This window comes from Oryctolagus cuniculus, chromosome 2, assembly GCF_964237555.1.
Source record: "Oryctolagus cuniculus chromosome 2, mOryCun1.1, whole genome shotgun sequence".
NCBI classification, from domain to species: Eukaryota; Metazoa; Chordata; class Mammalia; order Lagomorpha; family Leporidae; genus Oryctolagus; species Oryctolagus cuniculus.
This window is the reverse complement of record NC_091433.1, coordinates 161,520,896-161,547,419: the sequence shown is the minus strand read 5'-3', so window position 1 is coordinate 161,547,419 and position 26,524 is coordinate 161,520,896. Positions and strand designations below refer to the sequence as shown.

The window sequence follows — 26,524 nt, the reverse complement described above, 5'->3', positions numbered from 1 at the left end:
ATAAATGTATTCCTATTATTGGGAAGTGATATGCACTTTAGCTCATTGAATAATGGGAAAAATAGTAAAAATGAGCATCTGTGGTATCTGTTATAAGATATGTAGCATATCTCCTCTTAGTATTGAGGCTGTGGCATGTAAATGATCAATAATTCTTTTATTGAGTAAATAGATACTTCAGGATAGACAGAGTCTTCATCACTAAAGTTTACTTGGGCAGAGGCTGGATGGTCAACCAGAGACACTGGGGGAAAGATTCTAAGGGAGTAGGAAACTGGTGGTAATGACCTTTGAAGTCCTTTGGACCCCCAGTTATCTCATCCTCCATCTTCAGTGTATGTAGCCATTTACACTTCACAATACCTTTCTGGTCTTCACCCATTACAGAACAATGACTTTTTTTTTTACAGAAGATCATTCTGACCCAATTCTTTGCTCATCCTTTAAAATTTTTTTAAAAATTTTTTCATAGGGTTGGCATATTTCTTTAGAGAAACTCAACTTTAAAAATGGAATTGGTGGCTGTCGCCAAGGTTCACTATGCTAATTCTCCGCCTGTGGTGCGGGCACCCAGGTTCTAGTCCAGGCTGGGGTGCCAGTTCTGTCCCAGGTACCCCTCTTCCAGTCCAGCTCTCTGCTGTGGCCCGGGAGTGCAGTGGAGGATGGCCCAGGTCCTTGGGCCATGTACACGCATGGGAGACCAGGAGGAAGCACCTGGCTCCTGGCTTTGGATTGGCACAGCACACCAGCAGTAGCGGCCATTTGAGGGGTGAACCAACAGAAGGAAGACCTTTCTCTTTGTCTCTCTCACTGTCTAACTCTGCCTTCCTCCCCCCCCAAAAAAAATTGAATTGGTGACACTTGACAGGAAGTGAAATCAATGTCACTGCAAAATATCATCAAAGAAGAAAATGAATAACTGAGAACACTGTCCAAAACAATCCTGACATGATGTGATTTACTTGCTGAAATAACACATCCCACTATTTTGTCTAACCCACCACTGAAGTTGTGTGAGTTGGAGTCATTTATTGCTTATTGTTTCAAGATTAACTTTATTAGCCTCCATTACCCCAATACACACGCGTCCAGACTAACTGTGGCATTACTCTACTAATGTTTTATCACATTGCCAGCTTGATTTATTACTTTTTATTTTCTTATTGAATTTCCCACACTTTATTGTAAAAACATAAACCAAATTGTGCACAACTGTTACTAAATTTTATAACTACATTTTCTTTTTCACAGAATTGATTTAAATAATATCATTTGTTTTTAAATTTCTTATGATAAAACTATTTTCCCTTTGTTCAAAACTATAGGAAAATTTGTGGATTACAAATATTTTTTTCTCTGTTCTAACATTCATCTCCCTTCTTTTCATCTAAGCATCCTATTTCTCTCAAATTACCCTCAACCCATTATTTCCTAAAGTTATATTTTGTGCTGTGGCAAACATGATGCTACTTTGCCTTCAAGTGGTTGAAATATAGGAAATGATTTCTGTTACAAGATTTGGTTAAGAGAGTTTATGCATTTAGTATTTATTGAGTATGCACCACATAACAGATACTGTGATAGACATAAAAGGTACAAATTGCATTTACACTCAGATGACATACAATTTTCACCAATATGGTAGACATTCCAATACACAGTGATAGACAAAGTAAAATAATATGGAATAAAGTAAATAACTTTTTTTGCATCTATGGAAACAAAATATCTGCTATCATGTAAGAGTTGCATGAAACATCAAAATAAGAATTAAAAGGCAGTATTTGAAAGTTTGGTGATCTATCAGTAAGGGCTTCACAAAAACACTAATTCTATCTATATTATTGCCACCCTAAAATACATTAATAGAGGGGCTGGCACTATGGTGCAGTGGGTTAAAGCCCTGGCCTGAAGTGCCGGCATTCCATATGGGCGCTGGTTCTAGTCCTGGCTGCTCCTCTTCTGATCCAGCTCTCTGCTGTGGCCTGGGGTAGCAGAAGATGGCCTAAGTCCTTGGGCCCCTGCACCCATGTGGGAGACCCAGAAGAAGCTCCTGGCTCCTGCCTTTGGATCGGTGCAGGTCCGAATATTGTGGCCAATTGGGGTGTGAACCAGCAGATGGAAGACCTTGCTCTGTCTCTACCTCTCTCTGTAACTCTGTATTTCAAATAAATAAAATAAATCTTTAAAAAATATATTAATAGAGGCATCTCCTTGAATTTCTGTGAGGGGCTGGAAATTTTTAAGGACTAGAGAAACAAAGATTCCAGTATCCAGATTTTACCACAGGCTTCTCGAGTAGAAACTGTATTACACCTGCCTCCAAGCTCAAACCCTGGCACTTCCATTGCCAGCTCTGGCCATGGGATGCTCTAACAAGTCCTTGGGCCCCTGCACCCGTGTGGGAGACCCAGAAGAAGCTCCTGGCTCCTGGCTTCAAAATGGGTCAGCTCCAGCCGTTGTGGCTATTTGGTGCATGAACCATCAGATGGAAGACTATCTCTCTCTCCCTCTTTCTCTGTCCTTCTACCTCTCTAACTCTGCCGTTCAAATAAAATAAATAAATCTTTAAAAAAAATTCTTCAGGGAGGGGAGTAGTTTCCAACAGAAACAGACACTGAAATTTTTCTTAATTTTTTTTTTTTTACTACAGAAATATCAAGCATACTATTTGGTTATAACTTCTTAACTCCTTCTTAGTAAATTGCATTCAACTGAGACTGTAAGTTAGATGTCAGAAAACCCAACTCCCTGTGGGAGGAAGCCATTCACTCATGCCATGTGGTGCATGTGTTCTGGAATTTCAGGTGTGTCTGAAAACACCAGCACTTTAAATATGTATCCAGATGTTCACAGCCCTGTACTTCCTGCTAACAGCTTTGCATAAACGAAGATGGGTTGAGGATTTCTTCAACTGCTGCTGCAAACTCACTTCCGCTGTAACTGACAAGTCTGTTCAACAGCAGGAACCAAAAACCTTGTCAAAGTCATGCTGTTTGGAGACAGGCTGAGATGACTTCCATAACACCAACAAAAGCTGCAACATGAGGGCAGCGGACCTATTGTGCTTAAGGACGTTGGATTTGGGTGACCTGAAAGTGTCATAAAGACTCATCATCTCCCAATCACTAGATGTGTTGGAATGGCATGCTGATCCCTCCGTGTCACTTATCAAAGGAGGCCATAGTAGGTACCCTGCTGTCTAGTTCCTAAATGCTGCAGGAACAAGAATGGAAGAAAAACTACCAGGGTTAAAAAATATTGACAGCAGGGCCAACGTTCTGACACAGTGGGTTAAGTCACGGCCTGTGATCCCGATGCCAATGCTGATGCCGGCACAGAGGTTAAGCTGATCCAGGCTGCTCCTTTTCCAATCCAGCTCCCTGTTCATGCTTCTGGGAAAGCAGTGGAGGAGGGCCCAAGTGTTTAGTCCCCTGCTAATTCCATGGCAGACCAGGATGGAGTTCCAGGCTTTGACTTGGCCCTGCCCTGGTCATTGTGGTCATTTGAGGAGTGAGTCAGAAGATGGAAGATCTCATGTTCCATCTCTCCCTCCTCTCCCTGTAACTCTGCTTCCAAATATATTACAAGAGAAATAACAAAATTTCTTATTTAAACAACCTTCAAAAAATTAAAAAACAAACCACAATTTGACTTGGCAACTGGTTGATATTTGCTTGTAAGCTTCTATCTTTTCTTCTACTGCCCACATTCTACCATTGTTCTCTTTGATCATGATTTATAGTTGCCATGAAAAGTTCCAAGAAAGCACTACAAAGCTGAAGGTAGACATTTTGCACCACAGTAAGTTGCTACTTGGGATGCCCACATCCCAAATTTGGGTGCCTCTCTGGTTTCAGTTTCTGAATGATGCACACCCTGAGAAGTAGCAGATTCTGGCTCAAATACTAGGGTCTCCGTCACCCAGGTAGGAGACTAAGATTGAATCTGTGTTCCTGGCATAGGCCTGGTTCCAAATAGGAGTGATGTGTACATTTGGGCAGTGAACCAGTAGCTGAAAGATTTCTCTCTCATCTGTCTCTCACCCTGCCTCTCTGCATTTCAAATAAAATGAAAACAAATAATTATAGAAAAAGAAAGCACTATAAAGGATTTTGTTTAAATTATCATTTTCTTAAGCTGAAGTTTCATTAGACATATTAACAATATAGGTGTTGCAAACCAGTGTGAGAATCAGTATGTACTTAATCTTACAAAATATTTTTTCCCTATCCTATTTGGACATCTAAAGCCAGAAGACTTGAGTGGGAAAACTGACTCTGCTGCTTCGTGTGCTATTTTTATAATAAGCACTACATTCCTGAGTTTCATGATCCTTTGCTATCTGATGGAATCAAACAAACAAAACAGAAATCTTTAATTCACCTAGTACAGCCCTGGCCATTGCAGCCATTTGGCTAGTAATCCAGCAGATGGAATCACTCTCTCTCTCTCACTCTCTCTCTCTCTCTCTTTCTCTCTCTCTCCCTCTCCCCCCTTCCCTCTCTGACTCTCACTCTCTGTCAGTTTGCTTTTCAAATAAATAAATATTAAACAAACAAAAAACCCACAAAAATCAAACAGCAGCAGCTATCTAATTCACAAGGCTGCAGACAGGATTAAATAAGGAAATAGATCTGAATGCACCACTGATGGAATCTGAAGCTATAACAACAAACATATTATGCACTAAAATTAGAAAACTCAAATAGCCAACTCGATTTTTATGTAAGCAGAAAATACATCTTAAATTTTTAATTTCCATCTTGCATTTTCTATTTGAAAGTCAATTTTCTATTTGAAACTTGGTGGCCATTATCTGTTTACTATGTCCTTCAATATAATATGCATATAATTGAATTTCAATCAAAACTAACTTCAATCACATTAAAAGAGGCCTTCATGAAGAAATCATTTTGAATATTTATGATGAAAAAATTCTAAAAAGAACCTATATATTTTTAGGTGAGAATTTTCATTATGCTTTAGATGTTTTAAATAAATATGATACACAATTAAATAATGTGTCTTATTATTCTTGGGGAAATATAATCAAGATTTGTATAAAATTTTATTCATCAAATGGCAAAACATCCTTGGCTTTACTGGGGAAGAAAGGCATAATGATTTCTGGGTGGTTTAAGTTTGACTTTTGGCAACTGTGAAGCTCCTAGGAATAATGAATGATTTCTAGTTGAAATATTGAATTAATAATTAGGGATATTGTTTGCCAAAACGTAAGTGACTAAAAGAATGGCTTGTTTCTGACAGATTTTTGTCCATTGCCAGATGAGCCATGAAACTGTAGACTTAAATCCCTGTTGAGATGAAATTGCTGTGAGCACTCACATCAAGACAGATATGGAATGCATGACACTGGATGGAATCCATTAGGTAATTACATTTTTTCAGCATAAAATACGTATGTTACTTAAATTAATTGCTACATTTTTCATTTTGCTGTACTATTTTTGACGTTTCTTTCCATTTTCATTTCAGTTTTGACACGAAAATTAAATAGCTACTGATTTATTCAGGAAGACTGGCAGCATCATTTTAGCTGTAGAAAAAATAATGGTTATGATTTTTGGTATGAAACTTACAAATAGACTGTGAATCTGAGATACTGATTGAGTATTCAAAGGGTATATAAAAATAAGAATAAGGAACTTTCTGCAAGATGATAAGAGCTGGGTTTTTCAAAATGTTTTAATTAAAAATGGTTGAAGCTCAAAAAGCCTGTGTGTAGATTCATTTAGTAGTGAGAAAATCTTCCTGTGAAGGGCCCAAATATAGATATGTTAGAACCGTGGGTCATATGATCTCGTCATGACTACTCTATTCTGCCATTTTGGAGGAAAACAACTGCAGACTACATAAGAACACACAAATGTGGCTATGTTGCAATAAAGTTGAATTTAAAAAGGGGTACATCATAGCTTACAGACTCCCAATCTAATCTAATCTACTGTCATGAAGATGAAAACCAAGTTCACAGGTATTAGGAGAAAAATTTATGCAACACCCTTAAAAACTTAGCTTCTCACTTGGCTCCTGCCTTCGGATCAGTGTGGTGCGCCGACCGCAGCGCACCGGCCGCGGCGGCCATTGGAGGGTGAACCAACGGCAAAGGAAGACCTTTCTCTCTGTCTCTCTCTCTCACTGTCCACTCTGCCTGTCAAAAAATAAAAAATAAAAAATAAAAAAAAAGACTTAGCTTCTGAGTTCAAGTTGCTGTCAAGGTTCCATGTATCCTAACCTATTTGTATTTCTGTGGCAGCATTGTTATGTAATGTATCCAAAGTGAGCTCTCAGTATTGTTCTCCATGTTGTTTACTTCTTCACCCCACTGGCACCATATTCAAATTTTTGTATATCAAATTACTTAAAAAATGATCTAGGGATGGGCATTTGTCCTAGCAGTTAAACCAAAGTAAACATATCTACATTCCACATCAGAGCATGTGAGTTCAATTCCTAACTCCATGTCCTGATTCCAGCTTCTTGCTAATGTGGATCCTAGGGGACAGAGGTTATGGTTCAAGTAGTTGAGTTCCTGTCACCCATGTTGGAGACTTGGATTGCATTCCTGGTTCCTGGCTCTGGCCCTGTATTGGCTCTTGTTTTGCCAGCATTTGAGGATTGAACCAGTAAGTGGGAGTGCTCTATCAACCTCTCTCTCTCTAAGTAAATAAAAATTTAAAAAATAAGACTAATAAATAGACCAAAAATAAATAGACCAAAGACTCAGCTATTTCACCATATGGAGCCTGTCTGCTTTGCATGTCTCTATGAAACCTCATTCAACAGTTGTCACCTATTGTGAAAACGGGGCTTTACAGTAACAAGGCACCATGCTGCTGCTGCTCTACAGAGTTCTCTGACTCAAAGTTCTCTGCCTTGATGCTGAGCAGCATTATTTAGTAAACTGTGCCCCACTTGGGTCCCCCTTTCCCACAAGAGTAGTCTTACCTCTAATGACTCCCCACCTTCTATTTCTATTTCTATTTCTATTTCTATTTCTATTTCTATTTCTATTTCTATTTCTGTTCCCTAGTCTCTGCCCAGAGTTGCTAAGAGGGATATCCCTTACATGCACATCTGTGAAGGCACTCCCCAGTAAGCAGGTGGCTATGGCCTGCCTCGGTCATATCTTTCACCTTGGCCAACGCCCAAAGACCCTTAGCCTCTATGGTCATAGTCCAGATACAACATAAAGCACAATAAGAAAACAAACATACCTGAATCGTCTCTAAGATCTTTAGGTAGCATTTTTTTTTTTTTTTTTGATAGGCAGAGTGGACAGTGAGAGAGAGACAGAGAGAAAGGACTTCCTTTGCCATTGGTTCACCCTCCAATGGCCACCGTGGCCAGTGTGGTGCATCTGAAGGCAGGAGCCAGGTGCTTCTCCTGGTCTCCCATGCTGGTGCAGGGCCCAAGGACTTCGGCCATCCTCCACTGCACTCCCTGGCCACAGCAGAGAGCTGGCCTGGAAGAGGGGCAACTGGGCCAGAATCCGGCGCCCTGACCAGGACTAGAACCCTGTGTGCCGGCGCTGCTAGGTGGAGGATTAGCCTGTTGAGCCACGGCACTGGCCTTTAGGTAGCTTTTTCAAGTCCAAGAAATAGATTTTTACTTAGGGAAATTAGGGTTTTTAATATTTTTTATTAAAAAAGCAGAGTTAGAGGAGAGAGAGAGAGAGAGAGAGATCGATTGATCTTCCTTTCTCTGGTTCATTCCTCTAATGACTGCAACAGCAGGGCTGGGACAGGTTAAAGCCAGGCGCCTAAAACTCCATCCCAGTCTCCCACGTGAGTAGCAGGCACACTGCTTTCCCAGGTGTGTTAGCAGGCAGCTGGATCAAAAGTGGAGCAGCAGGGATTTGAACCCAAGCTCATATGGTATGCTGGCATACCAGGAGGTGAATAAACTCACTGTACCACAACACTGGCCCCTTGGTGGGGGTGGGGGGAGGGTAATTTTTTGTACAGTATAATTTTCAAACTTATTTCTCCATTGGAAAGCACCTGTCAAAATCAATGGAATGGAAGCTATTTAACTTCTATAGAAACCTGGTCTTTCTAGTCTGTGTCTACTATGTGCAAAGGAAAATGGTTACAAATAATGGTTGCAAATTTTCTGTGATCAGATGACAGAAATAGAGACTTCAACCACACCCTACCCATATGGATGCTCTTTCAATTAAGATTATATGTTCCCTGTGTAAATCTCAATATTTATGTGGCATTAGTGAAGGGACAAAATATGTGGGGTGCATGTGCATGTATGTGTGTGTGTGTGTGTAAGCAAAATAATCTAGGTAAGAAATTTCACAACAAATTTGTGAAATTGGATGATAATTTGAGAGAATGTTGAAAATGTGAAGTTTGAGTGAGCTGTGTCGCTTTTGTGAGAAAAGAAAGTGATGAGTTCACAATAATATGGGCTGATATAGATACAAGATAATTCGAAAAAAAAATAAAAGGATTATAAATTTCAGAGTCAAAATATGGAAGGGTTTTCACTAAATCAAAGGTAAGCCATTTAAACACAGTAACAGGTAGCCATTTCAGTGATGAGCTCAAGGCAGAAAACAGAAGAATCGAGAGTGCGGTTGCTCCTCTCTCTAGTAATGACTCTTGTAATCTTAAGGTGTGTCTGGTAGACCTTTCTCCTAGACATAAATGCATCCAGAAAGATAAAATGGCTTGTCAAATAGAAATTTGGACTCAAATTACCTAACATTAAATAGAGAGAATTATATCTCAAAATGAATTGTAAAAGTGGTTTTTAACAAAGAAATTGACCAATGTTTTAAAAACAGGTAGCAAAAGTACGGCCAGTCAGGTATACAAGATCAAAATATTCAAGATGCCAAAATACATCTGGTTTCCAACATTGTGAAGGAAGAGCACCAAATTAAAAATCATCCCAGCTATTATGAGCGGCATTTTTTTTTCTAGCTGTAACTCACCAGATGTGGCCCAAGAAGAAGGAAAGAAAAGCAATAAAAACTGAGGTCAGGAAATGGACAGAGTACTAGTCTCAGGCAGTAAAATTGCTGTGTCATCTGTACAACCAAGCCATAAAGAATTAGTGCCTTATCCATATGTAAATCCAGAAACCAATGAAATATATTTTTATATATATATACCTGTAGTAATAATTTAACATGATAACAAAATTAATGTAATTCAAATTATTACAAATATGGTGCCAGCAATACTTCCGGGGAAATAATAACAAATACATCAGTAGATAATTATTCGTTTGCTCACTCATTGAGTAGTTTTATGTAACTTTAATAATTTAAAATGAATTCTATTTTTATGAAACAAAATTTTGCCACCTACTTACATTTTCATTTGAGAAAAAAAAAAAAAAACCAGCAGATCTCCCTAAAGAACACCAATCAATATTGCATTCACTATGAAAATGCACTCTGATTGCCTCAGGAGTCCTGGAATATAACATACTGTCCTTAAGTTCAGCAAGAGAAAACGTGGTATTGAATTGAGAATTGAATAGTCACATGCCTTTGGGAAAGTCACGCTTCTCTCAGAGCATATCTGCCCTCTGGTAAAAGTACTTGTGCTAATCAGAGATTGTTCAAAAATGTACAGTGCAAATCACTAAATTTCAGTTGTTGCTATTGCTGGGAAAAATTAAAAGATATACTGGCAATACTTTTAATAACAACTTATGATTTACTCTTGATCTCTGCCCCAGAAAAGGACTCAGAAGACAGCCCTACCTAACAATAACATTTTGGAATTTATCTTTGAGTATCCAGCACAGTAGGGGAAATTAATCACATCGAGAAGCAGTTCTGATGTAAAATATAGTGATAGTCATGACTGCATCTTCAGACACTGCTCATGAAGGCACGGGGGAAGTAGAAGTCTGAATGTGAAAGAACATACATAGTTCTCTCTTTTTTTTTTTTTTTTTTTTAAGATTTATTTATTTGAAAGGCAGATATACAGAGAGAGAGGAGAGACCACAATGATCAGGGTGGGGCCAGGCCTAAGCCAGGAGCCAGGAGCCAGGAGCTTCTTCAAGGTCTTCCATCTGAGTGCAGGGGCACTAGTTTATTGGTTTCCCAGGCACATTAGCAGGGAGCTGGATTGGAAGTGGAGCAGCTGGGATTCAAACCAGTGCCCATATGGGTTGCCAGAGCTGCAGGCCATAGCTTTAACCTGCTGCATCACAGCGCTGGCCTTTTGTGTATAGTTCTTAAAGAAATACTAAGATTGATGTCATACATAGTTTCTATGAGGGCAGATATGTGTAGTGGAAAGCATTTTTTAAAAAGCAATATTTTTCTTTTGTTTAGTATTTTTTTTATTTGACAGGTAGAGTTATAGACAGTGAGAGAGAGAGACAGAGAGAAAGGTTTTCCTTTCTGTTGGTTCGCTCCCCAAATGGCCGCCATGGCCGGCACTACATAGATCCGAAGCCAAGAGCCGGGTGCTTCCTCCTGGTCTCCTATGCGGGTGCAGGAACCCAAACACTTGGGCCATCCTCTACTGCCCTCTTGGGCCACAGCAGAGAGCTGGACTGGAAGAGGAGCAGCCGGGACTAGAAGCTGGCGCCCACATGGGATGCCAGCGCCGCAGGAGGAGGATTGACCAAGCCAGCCAAGGCGCCGGCCCCGAGGCGATATTTTTCTAAGATCCAAATAGTAGCAAACTGAGGTCTGTTGGCATGGAAAGGTAAGAATTGAACTATGAGTTAGAAGAACTATGTGGCAGTATCAGAGTTACTGCATTAGATACGTCACTAGACATCTGCTTAATTTCCTTTTTTGAGTATGTGCTTATAAGTAGAAAGGGTTTTAATTTTTCCCTTTAAAAAACAATGGTGGTTTTTCTGGGGTGAGGAACAAAGCAGGAAAAACATAGCCAGAGTTCTACATGTCTGTAAGACTCACTTTGGGAAATTACTTGTGGATTATTGGTCTATTATAAATGTAGTTCGCCCATGATTTTCAAAATTGGTTCATATCAGCATCACGTGGGAAACTTTCAAAAATATGTATCCCTGGACCTCACCACAGAGAATTTCTATTTTAGTACATTTTCCTATCTTTTCCCTCAATGAATGGAGGATTTATTAAGACATCCACTTTTATCCTTGGGGCTAGCATAATTTAGAATCAGCAAAGGTTTTCAGAATAAATGAATAATGAATACTAAATTTTACGGGGAAACAACATGTAAAATATGTAGAGAAGAAAGCAAGTTTACATATGTCAAATGAATCTCTGGCACTTTGGCTTCAGGGGATACAGGGAAATGACTAATGGAGAGAAAAAAAAATGGACTTTTCCCTTAACCTAAACTCAGGGCTTTTCTAGGTCTCCAAACCATAAAATTCAAGGACTTATACACAAATTTCCCATTGGAGCATACAGGCAGCACGAGGGACTTACAGTGGAAATTAAACTAATGGAACATATTGAATGTCTCTATAGAGACATTAATTTGAGTATGTGCAGTATTTCCACTTAAAAATGTTTGGTTATATGCCTTTTTTTCTAATGAAATGATACAAGTGAGTTATTATATAAATAATGTTTTTAAAAATGTAGTAATGCTCTCTCTGTTTCTCTCACTGTCCACTCTGCCTGTCAAAAAAAAAAAAAATGTAGTGATGCTAAAGAGACAAGGGTCCACAGAGCCCCACACATGTGAGGAGCCAACCCATCCCCTGAGATACTTTCATGAAGTAAACACAGAGCTCCACAAAATGCAGCATAAAACAGCTAGATACGGGTGACAGGACATACTAACAGTAGATGCTGCTTATCACCCACTGGCTGTCAGTCATGATACTAGAAGCAACTTAGGCTATGAAAACCTTCAATCTTGTCATCTATGAACTTAGATCACAGTTATAGGGGCCTGTTGACCCTCCAAAGCTTGAATCTTCTTGTTTTATCATATGAATGCTCACACACTGAAGAACCATCATGTGCATATGAAAGATTAGATCTTATTTCAGCAAATATTAAGTCTCTATGATGAACCGTTTTGGAGGCTTATAGAAGCACAGATATGAATACATACTGAAGACTCATGTGATTTTTTAAGTATCGTGTGCTTGGTTTATTTAAGACAGCATATAGGATAGGATAGCACCCAGCTTTCTCTAGCTACTGTAGAGACTTCAAATGAAATGTGCACTCCTGGCCCTGTATCAAAGACCAAACCTGAGCCAACTCATCTAGCACATGGTCATATTTTCTAGTAAATCTACAGGCATTTATGAGAGCCAACCCACACTAAAAGCTAAGACAACGGTAGATAGTACAGATTCTCTTCCTGTGTCTTTTAGGGATGTGTTTGGTCCCAAGTAAGAGAAAATCTGTACTAAGCTTTCATAAGCATCTATTTAACTTTTACACTAAATATCCCAACGTCATTTTCCAGGAAATGACTGCTACAGCAGCTAAACTATGCCATTCTTTGTCTTTTTTTCACAATGCTTAACAATGGCTTGATGCACCTTCATGCATTGAGAGCTCTTTCCAAGCAGAAAAAGTAGGAAGAGGAGGTGACATCTGCTGGGCAGCCTTCACATTTCATGTATTTTCATGATCTCATGACAATTCCTGGTGCAGATGATGGAAATTGGTATTTTAGCTTAATAAAACTTGAACCAGTTAGAAGGGGGTTGAAAATGGAGTTTAAGTCACCCAATTTACAATATTGGCTACTGGTTTTTAATATAAAAATCCTAACATATTGGGTGAAAGGACCCATAATACATCTTATAATACATCTCTTATATCTGAATCTATCTTTACTATCTAAATATCTAAAATATTGTGATACTACTTCTTTTCTTTTAATCTTGCTGGAAAATGCCTACGGGATATTTTCACACAACCATGCTACAACAATCACATGACTCCTCCGATTTTAGAGATCAAAAAGTAAAAATAATAAGCATGTGTTTATCTCCTAATGTTGGCCACTTCTATATATTTAGTTGTCAACATTTTCAAAGTATGAAAGCACAATTTTTGAAATAGCATTTTATGAACACAATTACTTTGTCATTTTAAAATTTTGTAGAGAGAGACATAAAAATAATGACACTCTCAGGGTCTACAATAAAGGTATAAAATTCCAATGCATTGAATTGAATGGGTTTTCTGGTGTTGTTGGACTAGGAAAGTTGGGTGGTAACAGTGGCATACAAGGCAAAATATTTTGCTTGAGATAAACTGAAAAGCTAGAGTGGGTGGATTATGATCATTCATTCAACTTGGAAAAATGCTCTATGTTAGCAAAACAAATTCATCAGAATTTTGGATTTTAGGATTTTTCCAGAAATTTCCAAATTCCAGAAATTTGGATTTTTCTCACCACTCATGCCAGAAGTATATCTCGTACTGGAGTATGGATTTCCTATGTACAACTCCCAATTTAATATCTGAATAAGGAAGGTGGGCAGTATCTAAAGATTTACACAGGCAACAAAACTGAATAAAACAAATAGAGAGGGTCATTCCAGTATTCAACAACTGTCTAGCTTTAAAATTTGGGAGAACTGTTATCAACACTTCATATTAAGAAAATCAATTTGCCATACATAGTCTTTAAGGATGGGTCCATGCTGAGTGCTCTCCTAGAATTCCCCAGCCCCTTACTATTTTTAAATAATTAATTATTTTGAAATACAGAGTGAATGAGAAAGACTCAGATTGAGTTCTGAGATCCTGGCCCTGGCCTGGCCCAGCCCCAGATGTTATCGGCATTTGGAGAGTGAACCAGCGGTTTGAAGATCTCTCTCTCTCTCTCTCTTTTAATATATATATATATACACACACACACACACACAGAGACATACACACAATTGCTTTGCCCTTCAAATAAATAAAATTAAGTAAATAAACAAATAAGAATAAGAACAACAAAAAAAGAAGGGGTAGAGAAGAGGAGAAAGAAAAGAATAAAAGAAAGAAAAAGCAAAGAAAGGAAATATTAACAAAAGTCACACAACTTTATCGAGATAGCATTCATTATTCATTTTTTAAGATTTTTTTTTTATTTAAAAGGCAGCATTGCAGTGAGAAAGCGACAGAGGGAGACAGAGAGAGAGCATCCATCTTCTAGTTCACTCCCCAAATAGCCATAATGCCCTGGGCTGAGCCAAGCTGTGGTCAGGATCCAGGAACACCATCTGGGTCTCTCACAAGGGTGACAGGAGCTCAAGTACTTGAGCCATCTTTCATTGCCTTCCCAGGTGCATTAGCAGGGACTGGAAATGGAGCTGCTGGAACTCAAATCAGTGTATATGGGATGGATGCCAGCATTACAGGCAGCAGCTTAACCTGTTGTGCCACAATGCCAGCCACTCTAGACAGCTTTTACTTTCCATCCATCCTTCCTCTCTGTGGCAGGAACTAAAAGCTATTTACCATTATCCATTCTCCCTAACTTCCTTATTAGCATAGTCCTTAATTTTTAGTTGGGCCCTTGGGCTACCTGCAATGAAGAACCAATTTCCAGCCTCTTTCCCAACTGTACTCAGCTATGTGAGGAGATATGATCAAAAGAATACAAATAAAAGTATTGAAAAGTGTCCAGGAATTGTCAAATTAATGAGGAGGCAACTTCTCAACATTTTTCCTTCCAATGTTGTAATATAATGGTGATGGCCTGAGATTCATTCAGGAGACCTCTTAAATTATAAAATTAAAGTGGAAGATAAGGAAACAACATGATTAAAGAAGTTTGGGTCCTGATAGTCATGAAGCCAACATATCTCCTGCAGACTGATTACCACAGGGTTGCACTTATGTCTTGGATCACTGTTGGCTTGCATATGTTAGACATGTCCAAACTTCTTTTTAAATAATATATCTTATGCAAGCTTTCATACAAGTCTCTAACACTTTGTAATGGGACTCATGAAGATGCTCTGGTTATTTCCTCCAGTGATCTCCTAAAGGCCTAATTCAAATAGTTACTAACTGAATCAATGAATGCTCTTATACTGCACTGCTCTGCTATTTTTGGCATTGGTGGTCATTAATTGTTTTCTCTGTTTCCATGTTTCTATGAACAGCCAAAGACGAAATTCATATGCCCTGATCTTTGTAGCTGAATCATTTAAGGGCAAGATTTCAAGCTAGATAGCATATATTCAAATTCTGTACTCTGTAACTTGCATGCTGTTTTCCCTTTAGAAATTTAATTAAGCAATCTATACTTCAGTGTTTTTTCCTTTTACTGTAAAACTGAGATAATAATAATAGTGATGCTAAAAGGATGAGCCAATATTTAAAGTGCTTAGCACAATGCCAGACATACTATCTGTTTATTGGTATGTGTTTTATGGTAATGAAATTATCATTAGTTAGTCATTGTCCTGGCAGTATGTATATAAGACAGCCTCTGCAATCAATATACTCAAATAGTGGAGAGGAGTTCAATACAAAACAGTGTAGTAAATTCATATGATTGTGAAACATAGGCATACATTAAAACTTTTTTATACTATACATTGTATTTATTCCTGGGTTTCTTAAAGTCCTTGGTCTCCAAAATGAAAATGCCTAAGGGAAGTGCAAATGAAAAATATATACCTCTGTTTGCAAATATCTGGTTTACTCTTCTACAGAACAAAAACGTTATAATTATTTTATTATATTCTTGGATCAAATTTTGAATCAGACCCAGTATGCCAATTTAACACATATGTTCTTTGAAAGTGCAGAATTTTACTTGAAACAGTACAAGTTCAATGTAGAAGAAGATATACATGTGGTATGTTATTGTGACTGCTGTATCATATGGTAAGAGTATGGTTAGATTTTAATGGTACAGTCACTTTTCAAGACAGTTGGGAAATTTATTTCAAAATTAGCTACATTTTTACCATGGTATGCCATTTTATTTTTTTAAACTTTTATTTAATGAATATAAATTTCCAAAGTACAGCTTATGGATTACAATGGCTTCCCCCCCATAACGTCCCTCCAACCCGCAACCCTCCCCTTTCCCATTCCCTCTCCCCTTCCATTCACATCAAGATTCATTTTCGATTCTCTTTATATACAGAAGATCAGTTTAGCATACATTAAGTAAAGATTTCAACAGTTTGCTCCCACACAGAAACATAAAGTAAAAAATACTGTTTGAGTACTAGTTATAGCATTAAATCTCAATGTACAGCCCACTAAGGACAGAGATCCTACATGAGGAGTAAGTGCACAGTGACTCCTGTTGTAGACTTAACAAATTGACACTCTTGTTTATGGCATCAGTAATCACCCTAGGCTCTTGTCATGAGCTGCCAAGGCTATGGAAGCCCCCTGAGTTCACTGACTCTGATCATATTTAGACAAGGCCATGGTCAAAGTGGAAGTTCTCTCCTCCCTTCAGAGAAAGGTACCTCCTTTTTTGATGACCTGTTCTTTCCACTGGGATCTCAATCACGGAGATCTTTCATTTAGTTTTTTTTTTTTTTTTCCCCCAGAGTGTCTTGGCTTTCCATGCCTGAAATACTCTCATAGGCTTTTTAGCCAGATCTGTATGCCTTAAGGGCTGATTCTGAGGCCAGAGTGCTGTTTAGGACATCTGCCATTCTATGAGTCTGCTGTGTATCTCACTTCCCATGTTGGATTGTTCTCTCCCTTTTTTATTCTATCAGCTAGTATTTGCAGACACTAGTCTTGTTTATGTGATCCCTTTGGTTCTTAGTCCTATCATTATGATCAATAGTGAACAGAAATTGATCACCAGGACTAGTGAGATGGCATTGGTACATGCCATCTTGATGGGATTGAATTGGAATCCCTTGGTATGTTTCTAACTCTACCATTTGAGGTAAGTCAGCTTGAGCATGTCCCGAATTGCACATCTCTTCCCTCTCTTATTCCCACTCTTATATTTAACAGTGATCACTTTTCAGTTAAGTTTCAGCACTTAAGAAGAATTGTGTATTGATTACGGTATTCAACCAGAAGTATTAAGTAGAACAAACAAAAAAAAAAATACTAAGAGGGATAACATATTAAGTTGTTCATCAACAGTCAGGGTGAGGGCTGATCAAGTCACCGTTTCTCATAATGTTCATTTCACTTTAACAGGTTTCCTTTTTGGTGCTCAGTTAGTTGTCACCTATCAGGGAGAACATATGGTATTTGTCCCTTTGGGATTGGCTTATTTCACTCAGCATAACATTTTAGATGGTTGTTCAGTGTTCTCACAATCTCTTTTGTTCTAACTTGTTCCTGGAAATGAATATCATCTTCCATATATCCTATATGTAAAACTGATTGAAACACAACTCTAAACTTTGAAATAGAATGGAATATGTTTCACTAGCTTCTGAGGAATGCTTCAGTTGACCTTTAAAAAACTTCAGAGACATTGCCTGTGTGATCTTGGGAAAGTTGAGTAACTTGTCTATGCTCAGTTTATTCCTCCATACATTGAAATAATTTTATTGTTCCTTTTGCAGTTTGTTATGAGAATTATGTGTTGACTGATACAAAAGACTAAGGATGGTGCCTATCACAGTCATATATAAACATTCAGTAAGTGTTAGCCTGGGAGCAAGGAGGGGAGATGAAAATGTATCCAGGTTTCAGAAGTGGAAACAATCAAGATAAGCAAAGATGGAAGGTTTTGATTAGAAGAAATCTTCCTAGAATTTGGTGACCATTAGAACATCAATTATGTTTATTCTTTTCTGAACAGTTTCCACTGTGTGTTGAAACTTCTTTTTTTTTTTCTTTTTTTTAACTTTTATTTAATAAATATAAATTTCCAAAGTACAGCTTTTGGGTTACAGTGGCTTTTTCTCCCCCATAACTTCCCTCCCACCCACAACCCTCCCATCTCCTGCTCCCTCTCCCATTCCATTCACATCCAGATTCATTTTCAATTATCTTTATATACAGAAGATCAATTTAGTATATATTAAGTAAAGATTTCAACAGTTTGCACCCACACAGAAACACAAAGTGTAAAGTACTGTTTGAGTACTAGTTATAGCATTAACTTACAATGTACAACACATTAAAGACAGAGATCCTACATGGGGAGTAAGTGCATAGTGACTCCTGTTGTTGACTTAACAAATTGACACTCCTGTTTATGGCGTCAGTAATCACCCTAGGCTCTTGCCATGAGCTGCCAAGGTTATGGAAGCCTTTTGAGTTCGCCAACTCTGATCTTATTTAGACAAGGTCATAATCAAAGTGAAGAATAATGTGTCTTGATGGTTCCATAACAGGTAGGGAAATTTTCCTTTTAATCAAATTCAGTTAAACACTGATTAGCATTCTGGCTCTATTAGTTACCATAAATGAGTGATTTGATTTGATGGGTTGCTTAACTGCCCTGGGTCTCAAGTTCTCCATTTTAAATGGAAATAACATAAACTCCATACAATTATTTTGAAGTTGGAATAATTAAGACATGAATAAATCACTTAACATACTGTTTAATACTCACTATTTTCAGTATTCTTACATAAAGCTGAGCATACTTCAATATGTCATATCTAGCACATCCTGAAGACATTAAAATTCATTCAATTGAATACTTTTTCAATAGATCAGACAAATTTTGAAGATATTTTGTGGGACTAATTTATTTCAACCTTAATAAATGAAAAACAAGGTTTATATTAAGAAGTTATAGCTCCTTATATTTGTTCATTGTGGCATAAAAATCAGACATGTTTAGTATCTTTTATGAGCTCCATTTAAATGCTATCTTCTCCAAGAAAATTTAATGATGTCTACTCAATCTCAGCAGAATAAAAAAGATGCATTTGATTTAGACATCTCTTATGTCACTGATTGCATTCTATATTTTGCTACAATTATCTGCTATTTCATAATCTGCATTGCATTGTAAACTTCTATAAAATTGGGCCGATACTCTAGTACTGATCTGTACCAGGGTGCCAGTCTAACATTAGAATCTATTAGAGGTCAAAGAGCAGTGTAGACAAAGAAGTAAAATCAAGTCTGTTCAGATACAGGGCTGATTGGGAAGTTTTCCTTTGAAACAGTAGTTAAGAAAAATAAAGAACATTGTTGATACCTCCTTTGTTGTGTGGTTGATGCCTCCTTTGTTGTGTGGTACTGCGCTGTGTTGTAGGAAATGTGAGTTGTCATGCAAGCCTTTGATGATAACAACACATAAAGTTGAGGGGAAAAGGGACCGTGGACTTTTATGAGTCAGTGATTCAGAAAATCTTTGTCCTCGACCCACATCTGGGAGAAGATAAAAAGAAGCTACATCTTTGAGTACCTTTCAAACCTCATAATAAAATGAAGACATTGTATTTCTATGTTTTTTTTTGTTTTGTTTTATATCCTTCTATAAAGTCAACTAACTAGAGTATTAAATTAAAACCTTTTTGTTTGTGTCTCCTGCATCTTATTGACAATGGGAAATCACAACCATAGAGTTACTATTGCAGGAAAGCTTTTGTAGTTTATTTTGCATAATAATGCAACCAAGAACATACAAAAAGTGATCTTGGCTCATAAGAATGTAACCAAGGAACTTGTAAATGTTCAAAGATGATACCAAAGTTAGGCAGTCAAAAACTTCAAGATTTATGATCCTCATTGAGTAGTTAGTATGATTTCTCTGCAAGATAGAAAGAAAGAACATGGGTGTCTGTAGAGTCTGTGATGCATTTCAATGAACTTATGCACTCTCTTGAAATTTTATACAGTATTTTTACAAATATGCATGGTTATTTCTGAGATGATATCAAAATTTAAAGAGATTCTGAAAGGATGACCCCATGAAAGGTTAAGAGCCATTACTTTAGAGAGTATGTCTGAACACCCTTTTAACAAGAACTCAGAAAATTTATGAGGACAATTATTTCTTTGATGCCTCCAGGTTACTCCATAACAAATTATTTTAGACTGAAGCAAGTCACTTTCATTTGCTAAAATTAAGGCTATTTTCCCCTGAAATGTCTTGCTCATCCCTGAGAAACTGCCTGAATACTTTCTGAAGGGAAATTGTTTCCAAAGAGTCCAAGATAATAGTTGATCTATGATATTACTTCTAATGAAGATTACATGGCTTCCCTTCTCCTTTCCTCCATGTAGAGGATACGATTGAGTTTGACAAGGTTAATGTGAAAACTAAGAAGGATTCATTTTTTTTTTATTTGATTTCTGTGAGAGACAAACTAGTTGAGTTGTGTGAAAGCATTAGATTTCTCCTCACCTAGGTGCCTTTGTTTTGTACATGATCCAAATTTTGTTTTAGATTTCTTTCATGCTAAATATTTAGGCAACTGACATTTTCAATCAAAATTTCAGTTATATAATGTGTTATTTGCTGGAACACATTAAAATTTCAGGGGGTATTTTGTAGTTCAATAGATAGGATTTCTAACTCAGTTTGTGTTTCAAATAATAAAGCCATTGATGGTGAGCAACATATTATATCCTAGCTAGATTTTCTCACAGCTGCATAATATATTATATGTATTTTGTGGTATTGAGATTATTAAAACTTTAGAATGCCAAATATGCATTCAATATATATCTTTAAACAAATTTAGGGCAATTAAAATATTTGGAGGGCCAGCGCCATGGCTCACTTGGTTAATCCTCCGCCTGTGGTGCCAGCATCCCATATGGGCGCTGGGTTCTAGTCCCAGTTGCTCCTCTTCCAGTCCAGCTCTCTGCTGTGGCCTGGGAGGGCAGTGGAGGATGGCCCAAGTGCTTGGGCCCCTGCACCCACACGAGAGACCAGGAAAAAACACCTGGCTCCTGGCTTTGGATCGGTGCAGCGCCGGTCATGGTGACCATTTTGGGAGTGAACCAATGGAAGGAGGACCTTTCTCTCTGTTTCTCTCTCTCACTGTCTATCACTCTACCTGTCAAAAAAAAAATATTTGGAGACAAATTCATCACATTTCAATTTTTAAAGATCTTTTTAACCCTACTGTGCCATTAAGATGTTTTGTGTAATGCCAAACCATATCTGGAGAAACTCAGTTTAATAAAGAGCCAGTAGATTTTTTTGTATTAGAAAGTTCACTATAGTAGCTGTTTTGGTCATATAAAGACAGAGAGATTTTAACATAGAGATTCTCTACAGTACTACTGCATCAGGCTGGGCAAAGGCTTTGGCATCAAGTAAGACAATACTAAGTTATAGAAACCTGAATTAGAGTTGAATTCTCTCTTTCTCACTGAGTAAGTGTCATTAGTTTGTAGTCAATGGCAATAATTTAGTGGTGACATAACTACAATTCACATGCCTTTCTTCCAGTATGTCAAAACGGTAGAAACTATTCCTCACACTACGTCTTTTCACATCAATCAAAATAATTAAAAAAAGAAAGATAACCATGAACAAAGACTTCTTTCTTTGATTACTGCAACTTTATACTAGACAAGAATGATTTTCTCTAAGTGACATTTTCCAAAACTGAGACTGATGTTTAGCTCTGTATAAAGGGATAACCGGTTTCACATTTGCTGACACCAACAGGATACCATCTAATACATCCACAAGAGATGTTAGCAAGTAAGAAGTGGTATTATTGGGGCTGGCATCGTTGCATGCTGCCTGCAGCACTGGCATCCCATATAGGATATGCTTCAAGTTCTGGCAGCCCCACTTCCAATCCAGCTCCCTGTTAATGTGCCTGGAAAATCAGAAAAGGATGGATCAAGTACTTGGGCCCCTATGCCCATGTGGGAGACCTGGAAGAAGCTCCTGACTCCCAATTTTGGACTGAACCAGTCCTGGCCATTGTGGCCATTTGGGATGTGAAATAGAGAATGGAATACCTCTCTCTCTCTCTCTCTCTCTCTCTCTCTCTCTCTCTCTTTTTCTCTCTGTAACTCTGCCTTTCAAATAAATAAAATAAATCTTTTAAAAAAGTGGTACTATTAGACTTGGGAAAAAGTCTTTGTTTTCCTTTTTGCTTTGCTTCATTGTATTTGTTGTTTACAACTCAATTTTAAGGTCTGAGTTCATGGCAATCCCCAAATCAAGTGATATTTTCATCAAAGTGTCAATAAAAAATAACCTCTCATTTTACCTTTGTTATTTATAACCTTTACATCTACACCCATTGGTGCTTCCCTCATGCTGGACAGTTCCTGCATTCATTACTATTATTATATTATGTCTATGCTTTTTCTGATGATCATAATAAAGTATCTGTATTTTTTTTTTTGACAGGCAGAGTTAGAAATTGAGATAGAGAGACAGAGAGAAAGGTCTTCCTTATGTTGGTTCACCCCCCATAAGGCCGCTATGGCCGGTGTGCTGCGCTGATCTGAAGCCAGGAGCCAGGTGCTTCCTCCTGGTCTCCCATGCGGGTGCAAGGCCCAAGGACTTGGGCCATCCTCCACATTAGAGAGCTGGACTGGAAGAGGAGCACCCAGGACAGAATCCAGCGCCCCAACCGGGACTAGAACCCAGGGTGCCGGCGCCGCAGGCGGAGGATTAGTTAGTAAGCCACGGCACCAGCCAAGTATCTGTATTTTTAAGGATAAAATACATCATCAGTTTTTTTTTTTAATGACTTTCTTGTGAATTCATTATTTCAATTTTTTTACTTAGCCTCATTAATCTTATAGCTGCATCTATTTTATCCCACGCTAAAACCCTAGTCTCACAGATAACAACATAGCTACCCATTAGCTTTGTACAAAAAAAAAAAAAAAAAAAAAAACACTTTCAGAATAAGAATTCCAATACTACCTCCAATAATCATCATAGAAAAGCATGTTTGCAGTCCTATTTTTTCCACTAGTGATATACAAATGTATAACAATAGTAAATCACTTGAAATAATTGCTTTTTTACTGTAGTTTTGTTACCAACTGGATATAACTTAGGCTTATTAGTTTTATTGTATTTATAATTTAAGGCTTATTTTAAAAATAGGATTATATTTTATAATTGCAAAAATGTTTATAAGGTCCCAAACTCAAATCTAAAAAGCAAGATATATAAAAGTATTGGGCTCTGTTGTTGTACTACTATGCTATTCCACCTTTCTTTATATTAACTACTCTTCAAAAATTATGGTTCAAATTTCTGTTATATTTTATTTTAATATAGAAGCAGAGAGAGACAAAGATAGAAGGTGGGGGATATATCTGATCAAATGGCTCACCTCTCCAAATGCTCACAAAGTCTGTGGCTGGGTAAGGCTCAGTGCCAGGAGGTAGAAATCCAATCCAGTTCTACATGTGTGGTAAAACTCAATCATTCAAGTCATAACCACTGCCCTCCAGGGTCCACACCAACAGAAAGCTGGAGATGGGATAGAGCTGGGCACCAGATCCAGCCATTCTGATATAGAACATAGGTATCCTAAGTGACATCATAATAACTAGGCTAAACACCCACCTTATTGTATTTTAATATAAACAAATAAGTGTATGTGTGTATGTTTGCATCCCCTTTTCTTAGATAAGTGGCATCATACAATGGATGCTATTCTCCAATGTTTTATTCACTTAGTACTTCTTCACACAATGCAAACTTGACATCCAGGTACTTAATTTTATAATCTTTCTATATGTGCTTGCCTTGCTCTGTTTTACTTATATCACTAAGCAATTCCTTATTAATATTTATTATTATTTTCTGTCTCTTCTTTCTAACATTTAAGCACCACAGAGATTGTAATTTTCATCTTTTTTATCCAATTGATATATTGTAAATATCTGAAATATACTTAATACATAGTAGGATTTAATATACATTTTAAACTGAATTAATGAATAAATACAATCTTATTTAATACAATGATACAGATTCCTCTCTTCTTGTTTCTCTCTTTCTTTATATTATCCACTTTGAGGAACTCTAGTGACTTTTTTGCATTTATCATTTGACCCTATTTTTTCAGATAACAAAAGTAAAGTCATGCTTTCCTAACACACAGAGACACATATTTGTTTACTCTATGAAAACTTTCTTTCTTCTACTCGTAGATTCCTTATAAGATTGTTTTCTTTAATCATCTCAGATAAGATAGAGAATACAGAGAGTAGCATACTTGAAACTTTTTCAGAATTCTTTTATCTCAGAAGGTAAATTTATATATGTAAAACACATCGTTGATGACCATAATAATAAGGCAGATATATAAAAAACATATTGTGCTGGTCTTTAAGATAGTTTTTTCCAGAAACTAAACTGTGGTATTCTGAATTTTACCTTCATAGTGCCCACTAAAATGCTTTCATTGTGCCAATCACTAGAATTCAGTAGGATTCCTGCATTTAAACCTTCATTGCTACAGATAAAATATACATGGTTTGCTAAAGGACAGAAAGAAAGAATGAATTATCTCTAAGTTTTTAACCATTGTCACAAACTAGGAATCAAAGAAAACATAGACCGATCTTTGCATAACATTAAGAACTGAACAGCCAACATGAGGTTCTGGACTACATCACCCTTGACTACTCTGGTCAACTCCTAGACCATGTTTCATGGGTTGATGGAAACAGGAATTAAGTTTTATCTATAGGGAAATAATATTTTTATAGCTGCTCACAATCTTCCCTATAAAACTGTCAATTTTACAAATGCTGTTGGCCACAGAAATGTCAGTTGCATTGCCTCGTAATGATCATAAATGCAGCACAGTAAAAACAAATATCCATGCCCTGTTCTTTACAGAGACTATTATTTCTTAATTCACGCTGGCAAAGTGCTGATTGTTAATATTTTTATGGATTAGATTTATATTTATCCCCCTGTCTGCATCCTTCCTTGCCACCCGTGAAGTTGTAAGAACATCTATCCTTATAATTCTGAGAACATTAAGAACATTGCCAATATGACCACAAAGGAAGATCCACATCTAACATTTGCTTCCCTAGCTTTTCTATTTATTTCATTTATTTCATTGCAAACTCTTCCCACCTCCACACATGCTCTTCAAAGAGCAGCTGCACCAAAGTAAACATTAAGTGTGTGCATCTACCACTGATCAGTAAACACCTTCCTATTTGGAAAAAGCCCAAGTTTTCATGGATGTTCATAATATTGGGCTTAGTGAGTATGTTCTTCATGGTAATGCTTTTCATAGGCTCATTCCACCCCATTAAGAAAATAGGAATAAGGCTATTTATTACTTAGGATGTTCACCAGGTGATGTGTCAGATGAGCGATATAAGTCAATTCTGGAGTCAGACTTCTTGGGTTTAATTCATGATACTGGCACTCACTAACCTGTGACATTACATAATTTACTTAAAACCTCAGGACTTCATCTTTATAAACAAATTTATCAGAATTATTGTGAGTAGAAACGATATTATCTATGAAGATTTTAATAATGGATCTTAGTGTCCTATAAATGCAAGATACTATTAGCAGTAAAAGTCCTCCACCTTACCCAGAATCCCGGGCAGTGTCTTACCACCTCTTACCCTCCCTATATCTTTGGAAGCTCCACGGACTTTTGTCCTTATTCATCACTTAAGAAATAAAAGTGTTTTATAAACCAGAGAAGGCCACCAAATGACCAAATCTATTTGTAGAATTGTCATAAAACTTAAATTTTGCAGTTTCAAATACAGTAAAATTTTACAATAGTCATTACAAAACTGGAAAGAACGTAAAGAAGTCTTTGATGAAGACACCTAGAAATGCATTTCTAAAGTATTGTTTTCACTTATGAAATTCAAAATGATAACTGTAGAAATAATAACATGGCAGAGACAGGCAGAGCTATTCTGTGAGTCCATTTGTGACCAAATCTTTCCTTCTAGTTAAGTTGTAACATAGCAGGATGGGGCACAAAGCACTTGAGATTTTGCCGGACAACCATTTACTACATAAGTGTGTGACACCAACAGAGTAAGAGATTGAACTAAATAGATATGTTTTTAAAAGATTTGTTTGTTTATTTTAAAGAGTTACACAGAGAGAAGGAGAGACAGAGACAGAGAGGTCTTCCATCCACTGGTTCACTGCTAAGATGACCACAATGGTCAGGGCTGGACCATGCCAAATCGGGAGCAAAGAGCCTCTTTCAGATCCCACATAGGTGGTAGGGGCTCAAGTACATGGAACATCTTCCACTGTTTTTCCCAGGTCATTAGCAGGGAGCCAGATTTCAAGTGGAGCAGCCAGGACACAAGTGGCACCCCTATGGGATGCCAGCACCACAGGTGCTGCTTTATCTGCTATCCCACAACACTGGCCTCGAAAGAGATATTTTTACAAATCAGAAAGATAGACAAGCTTTATTTTCCAAACTACCTAGGTTCAATTAACTGTACTTAATATCATTTGTAAAAACATAAAATTCTATTTTGGACTTTACTGATATACATTTAAAATAAAAATAATGCATGAAAAACTTATTTTGTTGTAGAAATGCCATGGGCTTAATACTAAAAATGAACAAGCAGCACAAGTCAAAAGAAAAAGATTTATATGAACCAATATCAAATCACACTGAAGGAAGTAAGGTTAAATATTTGGTGAGAAATAACAGAGACATAACTTATATGCCTAAGTTCAAT

At 37.3% G+C, this 26,524-nt stretch overlaps 1 long non-coding RNA gene across 22 annotated transcripts in view; it reads right to left on the bottom strand.

Annotated features, from left to right (window-relative positions):
- The window catches only part of LOC108176366 (uncharacterized), a 259,220-nt gene extending 235,891 nt beyond the window's left edge, over positions 1 to 23,329 (bottom strand). For all 22 annotated transcript variants that reach the window (XR_011386688.1, XR_011386673.1, XR_011386674.1 and 19 more), the window contains exon 1: positions 23,149 to 23,329. This is a non-coding gene — a long non-coding RNA (uncharacterized lncRNA). The remainder of the gene's footprint in view (positions 1 to 23,148) is intronic.
- Positions 23,330 to 26,524: the final 3,195 nt, after the last annotated feature.